The following is a 12,332-nucleotide window of genomic DNA, read 5'->3' on the forward strand; positions in this document are numbered from 1 at the left end:
TAGTTAAGAAGCCCTTCCATTGGACTGATAAAAAGGAGTGCACATGGTTGCATAGGCCTTTGTGGATAATATCTGCCAATCATCATCTGTGGATGTTAGCCTTGCATTTTTTGTGAGCAGTGTGGCACATAATTTTGGTGGAAGGTTCAGATCGATAATTTCTTAGGCGCTCACAGCGTTGATTGAATTTGTAGAATATGCTAACCATGCCAGGTTGCTATTCTGTATGCTTGACCATGTAAATACCCTCAGAGAGCTAGGTGGGACAGCCTTAAGCTTGATGTAATAATTTAGGAAACTTGATTTTCCCACAATCACTTGCTTGCTTAAGTTGCATTCTAGGCGATTTTGTGAAAATGGAGTGGCATCCGGCAGCAGAAACAGTCTTCTATAGCAGCGGCACTGGGCCTTTTTCCACCAAGGGTTGAGGCTATCTTTAAAAATTAGAGAGCTTAATAACAATATTGGGATAAACATGGAATCATTGACTCTACAAACAGCGGACATGTCAGGCCCTCTCATTTGTTTTAGTAATTTCTGAAAGCTGATGATCATTTCCGCCGACATTCCTTTCATCGGCTCAAGCTGTGCATAGTGTGAGCCATGCTGGCTGAAGTAGACACCCAGATATTTAAAGGTGGATACCCGCTCAATATTTGCCTGATCCAAGGTGGATTTTGATCTCCTGACTTTCTTCCTCCCATACAGCATTATTTTTGTCTTCAAAGCATTAATAGAGATCTTATTTTCATAACAGTCGCATGACAAGGCATTCAGCGATCTTTGGAGACCAACAGCGGTAAGATCAAATAAGATGGTATCATCTGCATATTGCAACCAAAATGTTGATGTGAGCCTTCAAATACGGGTGAAAATATATTCACTCCAGCAAGTGCGTTGTTTAGTAAAATAAATGTTAAATATTAGGGGAGCTAATATGCATCCCTGTTGCAGCCTCTGATTAGTCCAGATCTTTTGGGTCAATTTATGGGAGGAATTTTTGACTCTCATCCAGGTATTAGCATATAGGCTCATGATGGCTCCCAACAGTGGTGACGGGATGCCCTAGCTATAGAGCATCCACCAAAGCCTCGATCGGTCTACTTTATCAAAGGCTGTAGTGCAATCAATAAATGCTGTATATAGTGTTGGCGCTTGGTTTTTATTTGCTGTCACAATCAGGGAAAAGAGAATCACCAACTTGTCCTCTGTGCTGCAGCCTTGTCTAAAGCCTGACTGTTTCATTGGTAATAATGTTTTGGCTGTAGCCCATTCTTCAAGCTCTGAATTTTGCGCCTTCGCATTTCCGGTCTACATCAAGCAAGGCTATTTGTCAGCAGGTTGGATAGTTTGCTCTTTTTTGTGTTTTGGGGATAGGAAGGATCTCTTCCAGCTGTCTGGAATCGTATATGTTATTGAGCATTGCTGGAATAGCGGGCATAGGAGATTGAGTCATTCTTCTTGTGAAGCTTAGAATATGCTGGCTAGCAGTCCATTGGGCCCATGGACTCCTGCGGAGCGAAGGGAGGTGATGACTGATCGCAGTTTATCCATGTTGTTTTGCATAATCTCCCATTGAACCCAGGTGTCCTCGGGGGGACAAGGTACCCGGAGCCCAGACCTCCTCTGGAGGGCTTTCTGTATATGTGACATATAAGCTCATGACATATTTTACCCACTTAGCTGCTGATATGGACGGCTGTGCTTTCATGCTGCTCATGTTGGACCTCTGCTGTACCAGCCTCCAGAATTTCCAAGAGTTTCAGAACTTTGACGCCTTGTATATCGCTACCCACTGTTATTCTTCTTCCAGTTTTCTCAGTTCCCATTTCTTTGATCTATATGCCTTTCTTATTTTCCTCATTTCTTCAGTGAGAGCGCATGGGTTATTAATGGTTCGTCTTCTTCTAGGTCGATTGTTCAGCTTCCATTTGAACATTCTAAATTCCATTGACGAGTGTGGAGAACGGCCTTCCAGAGGCTGACATGATGCTTGTGTGAGTGGACAAAATTTGTGTAACAGCTTCGCTGTTATGGAGTACCATTGTGACGGTGATGAGACCTGGCGAGGGATTTCTGCCATGAGGAATATCTTTAGAGCCTCAAATATTTTGGTTCAGAGGTCCGAGCTGCAATTATTTCTGCGGAGAGAGCTGAACTCTTCTTGGTTACCTATCACCTCAGCCATGGGCCAACTATTCATGCTTATGGGGAGAGAGCAGACTAGCATTGCGTGATCACTAGTGAGGCCAGGAATCACCTCAATGCAGCTCACTCTGTAAAAGTTCTCAGCGGACGCCCAATCATATTAAGGATGAATTGTTTTGTGAGATAAATGGGCAGGCTGGAGGATTGTCAAGAGTGCTTCTGCTATTTAAGGTTTTAAGACCTAATTGTTTGAAGAGGGTAGCAAACCTCTTCCATGTGGAGTCTTTCTTGATTTTGCCCAGAGTGAATTCAGGAATGGACCAAGTTGCGTCTTCCTCTTGCACCCAAATCGATGGCTCTGTGGAGTCTAACTGATACATATTGAAGTCTCTAGCAAGTAGCTGCATGGACTCCAGATATTGTTGTCTTAAGGTTTTGATGATGTTTATGAATTCAGCTACTGCTGTTCTTTTCTTTGGTTGTTCTGGATTAATGTAGATGCACCCAATGATGATTTGCAACTTTTCCCTAGGGTTTTTTTTTATGGGCAATACTAGTTTTGTGAATATATAGGCTCCAAGTCTGCTGGCCAATACCACTATGTTTCTTGCCAAGGCTTTCTGAAAAAGAATTGAGACCCCACTTGAGGGATGACTCTCTGTTGGGGATGGTTTGGCTGCGGCAAAGAATTCAAAGTGGTCTGTACATGCTGACTCAGTTAATTGCCATGTTACTTGGAGGCAAATGATGTTGTTCTTGCTAATGCCCTTAGCTACCTCACTGTTGGCTGACAAGGTTTGTGAGCCACAAATATTTCAGGAACACAACTAACGGATTGTTAGGTATGTAGGCGGAGGTTTGCCTGGGGACAAGTTTCTATGATTCCTGGGAGCTGTTCACTTCCAGTTGTTTGCCATCCAGCATTCCCTGGTATTGATGGGAAATCCTTTGTTATATGTGAATGCTCCAAAGGGCCCAAGAGGGTTCAAATGTGAGTCGGCAAAGCACAGTCAGAAGATGTTATGTTATGTAATGTTAGACACATTTGTATAGCGCATGGCTGCCCCAAAAACGAGGCATCCCAGCTCTTGCGGACTGGTGGCCAAGGAGGGAGGCAGCTAGATAGATGAAAACAGTCAGGTTTTAATTTGTTTTCTAAATGCCCAGTGATCTTGAGTGCTACGTGCAGCAAGTGGAATGGAGTTCCATAGGGCTGGGGCCAAAGCCCTGAAAGAGCACCCCCTAGTTTTAAGCCTGCGCACCCGAGGAGTCCGTGCCAGATGCAAGTCTGCGGAGCGCAGTGCTTGCACTGGGACATATGAAGTGCAAAGCCCATGCAGTACCTGGGGACCCTGGCCGTGTAAAACCTTATGGGTGGTGCAAAGAGTTTTGAACTGAACTCTATGTTCAATTAGCAGCCAGTGAAGACAGCGCAGAAGATTGGAGATGTGGCAGTGCTTAGGGAGGGCGAAAAGAATGCGGGCAGCTTGGTTCTGTGCCCGTCGGAGTCTCTTAGTGACAGTTTTATTCACGCCAAGTAGAAGTCCGTTACAGTAGTCAAGGCGCGACTGAACCACCGATTGAATAATCACTTGGTGGGTGGAAACAACGAAACAAAACAAATGGGTTTCAGGACGCGAAGGTGGCCGAAACATGTCCCTGCCACTTTTATGGCATGAAGCTCGAATGAAAGGGTGCAGTCCATCAGGACCCCTAAGTTCTTGACTGCACTTTCAGGTTGGGGAGGGGTACCCAGGGCCGCGGGCCACCAATGATAATCCCATTTATAGGTATCGCAACCAACCAGGAGCACCTCCGTCTTTGAGGAGATCAGTTGTAAATAGTTGTCCGCCATCCAGTCTGAGATGGCCAGGATATTGTCGTAGAATTTCAGCTGGTCTAGATCAGGATTGTTGGAAAAGGTGAATACCAACTGAGTGTCGTCTGCGTTCGATGTCATATTAATATTCCGGACTTTGGCCAGGAGGGCCAGTGGGCGGACATACACGTTGAACAACGTGGGGCTTAAGGCAGAGCCTTGGGAAACACACCCGCTGAGGGGGGTAGACACTGGACAAGTAGGGAGGGGCGTAGACCTGGAAGGAGCATTCAGATAGAAAAGATGCAAACCAGACCAAAGCCTTGCTATTGACCCCGATCTCCCCAAGCCGTTGAAGCAGAATCTTATGGGAGAACGTGTCAAAGGCCACACTAAGACTGAGTAAAATCAGTGGCGAAGTGTATCCCTCATCCAACGTTCCAAAATCTCATTAGCTTCCAAATATTTGGTCAGGGTGATGTTAACATGGGACTCCATGATCTTGGCCAAATATGGGAGCAGAGATGCATCTTGTGTTGACTTTTTCAGCAGAGGACTAACCTTAGCATGCTTCCATGATTTGGGGATCTCTGTTGACTGGAGCGATCTATTGATCAGTTCCCTACCCTCAGTCATAAGACAGTCCTGGAATTTCCTAAGAGTGTCTGGTTCAACTGAATCATCAGGAGAACCTGATTTAACCTTAGCTGCCAGGACTCCAAGTCTTTAAGAGACAAGAGTGAAAGATCTTGAAGAGAGTAAGAAGGGTCAGATGAAGTAGTGATTGTCAAGGATTTGGAGGCATCCAACCTCGAGTCGAGCGCATTATTAATGCATTCTACTTTATTGATGAAATGGCGTGCCAGTGATTCACAGGGATTATTGGTGGAAATGATGTTATCAGTTCCTGCCTGGGGTTTTATCATATCTTTCATAAGAGAAAAGATCGTTTTGAGGGGTTGTGGCTTGAGGAGATCAGATTAGCATAGAACGAGGCTTTAGACTTTTGAACTATCTTATGGTAGGCATTAATAGCCTTCCTATAGATATTTTTTGTAGTGGGGTTATAGGTACGCCTCCAAGCTCGCTCCAAAATTTTACAATTTTTCTTTACTAACACCAGGGTCTAGTTATACCAGGCATGCTTTTGCATATGCTTGGCACTGGTCAATTTCTTCAGAATACTGTAATCAAGTGAGTTGTTAACCCAGCCCCTAAAGGCTCTATCAGCTGCTTCCAAATCAGTGGGCCAATCGGGGCAAAACAATTTTAGGGTGAGCACAAAAGTAGACGCGTCCAGTTTGTGTCAGGGACGCCTCATGGATGACTGATGGTGGTCCGCAAAGGAGCACCAGCGAGGCTGAGGCACATAGGAATGAGGAAATGATCTGTCCAAGTCAAAGGGAAGGGGGTGTGGACTTTGGGAGATCGGATTTTCAAAAATATATTGGATCGAGTAAGTTGCCTGGGAGATGTGATGGTCCCTCAATTAGCTGGATTAGTTGGCAGGCTTCCATGCCTCCCAGAAAGTTGGAAATATCCTGGGAGTCAAGGCTTTCCAGATGTAGATTGGGATCGCCTATAATGGTCAGATTGGATGTCTCTAGGACGAGAATAGATGTGGTGTGGGCTAGGGCTTCTTGAAAAGCCTTAGCAGGCCCTGGTGGACGCTAGATAAGAAGCCCAGTGAAAGTGAAATTATGTGATATTGTAATTTTAAACAGGGCGATTTAACAGTCTGGAATAGTTTGAGGGAGAGATTAGAGGAAAAAGCGGATTTGAATATCACTGCTAGACCGCCTCCCCAACGACAAGGCCTGTTCTGTGAGAGCATTGAATAGCCTGTAGGAAGGACCAAGATCGTATTCGCATGGGAGTCAGTGGTTAGGCAGGTTTCCGTCAAAAAAAGTATATCTAGTGCGGACTCCTGAAGGAGATCAAATATTTCTGCATGGTCCTTTACAAGAAACCTGCACTTAAGGCTGTAGATATTAATGTTTGTTGAGCTGGAGGCTTCATGGAAAGACTCAGAACCCGTCCTGGCCCTGAACCCACACTTATTGCACTGCCTTTGGGGGGTGTGGAGGTACCAATTGTGATCTACACAGGGCACTTTGGGTTTAAAGCAAGCAGACACTCCAGGGGGAGATTGAGGTGGAGGATGAAGGAAGAACTTTTGTTGCATACACTATGTGGTTGATGTGCTCCACAAAATAAATGTTAGTGAGTGGGTTTCTTCAGTGATCAATTAAAATTGCCACACCAGTGTCATCTACGTCATTTAGGGGTCACCAAAAGTCACAGCTGTGACCCTTGACTTGCTCCTTGTAACCCCTAGCACTGTCTTTGCGACCCCTAGAGGTGGCAAAATCAGTGCCGGGAACACAGTGTCCCCCTGCCCTTATGGAGGTCGGTTGGGGCTCCACGCTTTTTGTTTTCTGTAAAATTTTTTATTACATTAATTTTCCATTATTCAATATTAGTGTAATAAAACACTTAGTACAATTAGCTGGAATATGAAATTCTCTGACAGCTGAGGTAAGTAACAATATCCTTTAAAATCTATATTGTGTGCTTGTTTGTGGGTGAAAGTGTGTTTAACAGAGAGAGTGTGTGGGTAAGTGTGATTGTGTGTGTATGTGTACGTGTGTGGGTGAAACTGAAGATCAAAGGGCATGTGAAGTCACTTCCACTACCCCAGGCATTTTGGTGAATTGACATTCATGACCAGTGCCCTTTTAAGGTCAATGGGAAGGCCTGATAAAAAGTCTTGAAGGGAGGAGAAGAGGGGCGAGGAGGAAAGGTGGTAAACATGAAGTTATTCTCCCTAGTTATGAGTTTGGCTGCTACTTTATGAGAAAAAGAATGTTAAACTATCTCCTCATTAAGAACCCAGGTCTTGCACGCTTAGCAAACACGTGTATGAAGGGGACAAGTTGAAAATGGGCTAGGTGTGCAATCTCCTAATAATAGAATAACCTAACAAATTTTTCTCACTGCTTTTCAAGAAAATGGCTTCTACACAAAGTACAGAAAGGTAGTACAGCAGGGATTGTGCTGTTAACAAGACAGTAAGCTGGCAGCGAGCCAAATGTGGACACGATCGACTTCTTTGAGTGGTCTTGGTGCAAAATCCAAAATGTGGACAAGGTCGACTTCGTCGTTATGCCACAAGATAAATGTTAGGTAGGGAACGTGCCACTGATAAATAAAGAAGACTTCTGGACCCACATTAGACCCATTAATTAATAGATTGGGAGGTTCGTTCATGAGTCAAAGCAGAATTTGGTACATGCTATGTGGATTAATGGACTCAAGACTGTGGTGTAATAAGTGGAGAGTACAGCATCACACTTTCAGAGAATACACTTTTTATTCGAACACCTGGCAAAATTTCCAGAATGGACTTCAATGTTGTGCCCTGCCCATTACTACCTACCCTGGACACACGCAAGAGTGAAAGTAATGGCTCATTATGTCATTCTTACTGGATTTCATGTATATCATACTGGTTGGCAAGAGTAACATACAGATGCACATGTTTAATGTTCTGGGTCATGTACATGATACACTTGTTGCATGCATAATCTTTTAATTCAGATGTGCATCACACAGAGTTGCATGCACAGAATATTGGTAGATATGCATAATAGTGTGGATTCCATAAATAACAAATAGTTGTGCAAACACATATTTTCATGTTTGTATATACAATCCAGTATTTTCTATGCATCACTTTCTGATCTATGAGCGCCATATAAAGAAACAGATGTTTTTATGTCCATTTTATACCATCTTCTTTCCTTACCAATCACACTGGTTCATCAAGAGTAAATACCTGGGTTTGCATAGGGTATACAGAGAGGCGTGTGAATGATTTATTGGTTTGCTTGCACTACTCTCTCGTATGAAGCAGCAGATTTTGGCTGGGGGCGAGACAATCAAAGTGTTACAAGGTGTCTTATATCTGGACACCTTTTAGAGGTAAATACCTTGGATTTTTTATTAACAAGAATTAAACAACTGGGTTTTGAAATTTAGGCCCAGAATAAAAAAGACTATGAGCCAGCACAAAGACACACAAAGTGATGCTAGACAACGCATGTCTTACGTGGGTATTTACTTTCCACGAGATGATGTCCATTTTTAAGGGGTCCAAAGAAATCTACTGAAATGTTCTCTCCCACCTGCCTCAGAAGGTCAGACATAACTAATGGATGTTGCATCGATTTGGTAGATAAGCAGCTGCACAAATGACAGGCCTTTAAATCTCTTTTAACTCTTTCATGAAGGTGAGGAGACCACACTTGGTTTCGAAGAGTTCTCTTGGTGGTGACAATGCCACAATGACCCTCGTGGACTTGTTCAATGACTTTTTGTCATAAACACTCTGAAATGACAATTCTAGATCCTCTTAATATAATGCCTTCTTGAGTGACAGAGAGTTCCTCACTCACATTTCTGAATTTGTGGTATTTGAAGTCTTCCGTAAAAGGTCAGGTATGTTTCTACCAGGATTGCTGGGCAATGATGTCTTTCAGAAGAAGCAGATCTCGAGCTGTATTTGTAGCAGCAAGATTTTATTCCACCAACAGAGCTGCAGGTTTGCTTGACTTGACTATGAATGTAACATAAGACTCAACCTCTTTAGACATTGTAGTGTGACACTGCACTGGCACTCATGAAAAGTAGTCAGCAAGATTTTGTTCTTTCCCTGGCCTATGCACAATAGCCATCGCTGCTCTCAATGTTCTACATCATATCAGATTTTCACTGCTTTTACAATTTCTTGGCGCCTGGATGCTTCTGCTTTTGGCACGTTTAAAAAAAATGTTTAGCACCTGGTTATCACAGCTTTGTGTGCCTTTCTGTACCTGGTTGTAGCTGCCTTCAGAGCTATCATACTCGATGTATGCTGTCTCTGCGTTATGCTGAAGCGCAGTACCTCTTCGTTCAGCCTTTCAGCAGGTTTCAGGCTGACTCTGATTGAACTTTCCGTAGGGCCTTTGCCTTCTTTAAAAGTCTTGTACTGGCTGGAGTGGCGCTTTGACTTCACATATGTCAACCTTCGACTGCTTCCCTTCGACTGAGGTGTACGTGGCATGCACAAGCAGTTTTCTGGACCTCGACAAATTCTCACACAAGCATTTTGCTGGACCTCAGGGAGAGCACTCTAGTTTCTTCAGGTTACAGATCCCCTATGTCGTGGGCAGTTGTAGCGTCCTCCCCAAGCAGGTAGCATTCAAATTACTACACCACACATGGAGCTCTGTAGTGCATGTCTTTGTTCCTCAGAGTGCACTGCGTCATGAACTTTATTCATCACACCCAGACACACCCAAACCAATATGTCATATGCTGCAGTGTTTCTCCTACCCGGGGGTGGAATATTGGGTGGTTATCCCTTAGTGTCCCTGCTCCCTTGGGACTGGAGACCCCACAAGGTATTTAGCCACCTATCTGCACCATAGGAAGCAGGTGTGACACTTTTCAAATATACAGCCTCAAAATGATGCCTGAGCTACCAACATTTTGAGAGGGGCACCAGAGCACATTTGTGAGGATTCCAACTCACGGATTGGGGTTTCTAAGGCCGTAATAGAGCAAGATTACTTTTTGGAGACACATTGTTAAAAAAGGCAGCATATACATTTGTCATACATACATCCTTGTATTGATCAATTGAAATAAATAGAAATAGAGAGGAAAGTCAGGCTTAGTGGCATATGGTGGGTGTGGCACTTTTTTTGTTTTTGTTTTATATAGCGCAAAGTCAATCCGTAGGTATTAGAGAGCTTTACATGAGCACTAGCTGTGTTACATACACACATACATTTTGCTAGGCACAGGGAGGTTCAATGATTTGCCCACAATCACATGATGTTGAGCATCCCTGCCCATACTCTAATCCGGTTTCCCATCTCCGAGGTCAACCAATCTAGCTAATAACCCCATCCTCTACTTGTGAGCTCTACCCATCATGTGCCTTTAAGCTTGCCTGGTGGAGCAATTAAGGGGCTTAGTATCATAACCTAACTATAGAGGAGATGTAACACACTAACTACAAAGAATCATTTATTTTCTATAGCTGGGGAACTTAGAGCACATGTGCAGAGATGGTAGAGTTTCATGGGTGCTGTGAGAATTCAGGGCCTACTGATGCAGGTATACCGCAAATTTGAACAAACCGTGCATCCAAAATTCTCAACACATGACTTCAGGTTTTGTCTCTTCATTACCTCTGCAGTATGGCCATCCACACATGTGGTCTCATTTTGACAGAGGGATGTCTGTGATAGCTGGGTCTGGATTTTTAAAAGGGCCAGATATTATATCATGGTGTACAGGTGCTGCAAATTTCTCAGTTATAGAATAAACATGAATCCTTGAAATTCATGTCTCTGCTTCCCTATTCCAATAGAAGACCAGGTTAGATGTCCTGCACATCTAACCTGGGCTTCTATTGGAATTCTATAACGCATATTAGCAAGCCCATTATCGCCATTTTAGCTGCAGTTTCCTGCCGCTAAAACAGCGATAACTTTAACGAGGTTCTTGCTAATATGCCTCATAATTTGGCAGTTATAAACAAGTATATGGTCTGCAGCTTTTCCCTCTGGACGCTAATTGCAAGTGGTTCACACGAAATTGTTTCTCCCAAGATGTGAAAAATGTGCCTCCAGCTCCCAGACACTGTGTGGACCCTGTACGATTTTTCCATCCCCCAAAATCTGCTCCGTCAAACCTTAGCATAGAGCAAGCAAAACCTTTGTGTTGCGCATGCGATCCTGTGTACCATTCACACAATTCATTGCAATCCTCATTCAAACCAAGGTGTTCGCTGGTGATTAACCAGTGTGACTGGAAAACAAAACAAATAGTAGGAAATGGGCGTACACAATATATTTACCTTTATATCGTGCACACAAATCTGCAGGAGAAAATACTCGTTTTATAGAGAGAAGAGCATTGTACTTCAAACCAATTTGCTTTTCATAGGTTATTTTGTCAATAGTTTATACATGCAAATCGTTATGGTCTAAATGCAAACAAAAAGGTTATGTTAGCCACCACTACTGCTTGCATGCAAATTAGTATACAATGCTTTCGAACTAATGGGTTGTACATGTAAACTAATATTTGTTTTGTACAAAGCAGTATAATACAAGAGCGAACCAATACATTATGTTTATGAAACAGAGCATTAAACATGTACACCTGTGTGTTACTCATGTAGATCATGATAAGGTACTTGAAAACCAGTGTGCTTTTGATACTGGCAGTACATTACGAATGCAGACTGACATAGGCATATAACCAATAGTTTACATGTGTGCATGTGTTTTATACATGCACAAGAGTAAGATATGTACGCAAATCACATTATGCATGTGATCCATAAATTATGAGTGCAAATCAGTGGACTATGCATAGAAACATATTGATTGTGCACACACTATTGGGTTATGTCTGCACACCAGTATTTAGTTTATATACATCAATGCTCCTAACCGACACATTAGTGTGTTGTTGATATCAATTAGTATATTGAGAACATAAACCAATTTGAGGTAAACCACACACCTTAAACAATAAGGTTTCTCAAACAGACCAATGGCCATTATATACATGCATCAATAGTTTACCTATGTAGTGACCAACATATTAACACCACAAACCAAGGGTATGATATACAGACAGACAGTGCACAAATACACTAAGGCACCTTCAAATTGTTTTATAAATAAATCAATATGTTGTGCTATGAACAGCTAGGGCTGGTATAAACAAATATGTATCACATAAGAAGCAACTGAATTTTAGGCAGGTGAACCTCATTAGAAGGCCATAATGCTTTCTATATGCGTGTTTTGTTTTGATTTCAATAATGAATGCCCTTTTTTCAGTAGGTGGAAACTTGTTGATTACTTTTTGTAGGTCACTGATAGGTGGCGGTCTGAAACAGATACATTGCTTTTCAAAATGACTTAGAATTTATCTAATGCCTTTCTCAGTGAAAGGTTAACTGGGTTAATTTTCCCTTTATTAAATATGTGAAAATGAGATGGCGGTAATACCATATGCTGTGTTTTTTCCCTTAAAAGTAGTTGTACCACATATGAAAAAGGGCAAGGGTATATTCCAACAAACAACTTCATCATAAAGGAAAGTTATCGAGTTGAGTGATTATGGCTGGGATTTATCTTTTGGGTTATAGAACGCGTTATCCAGAAAGAAGTAGGCTCCACATAAGAAGAGGCAGAAAATGGTAACACATCGATCTGCACTGTTGCATGTAATATATTGGGAATCTGGTAACATGACTGAGACATGTAACACCAATAAAGGACAGATGGAACATCTC

The sequence above is a fragment of the Lissotriton vulgaris genome, chromosome 4_1 (genome assembly GCF_964263255.1).
Source record: "Lissotriton vulgaris chromosome 4_1, aLisVul1.2, whole genome shotgun sequence".
NCBI lineage: Eukaryota > Metazoa > Chordata > Amphibia > Caudata > Salamandridae > Lissotriton > Lissotriton vulgaris.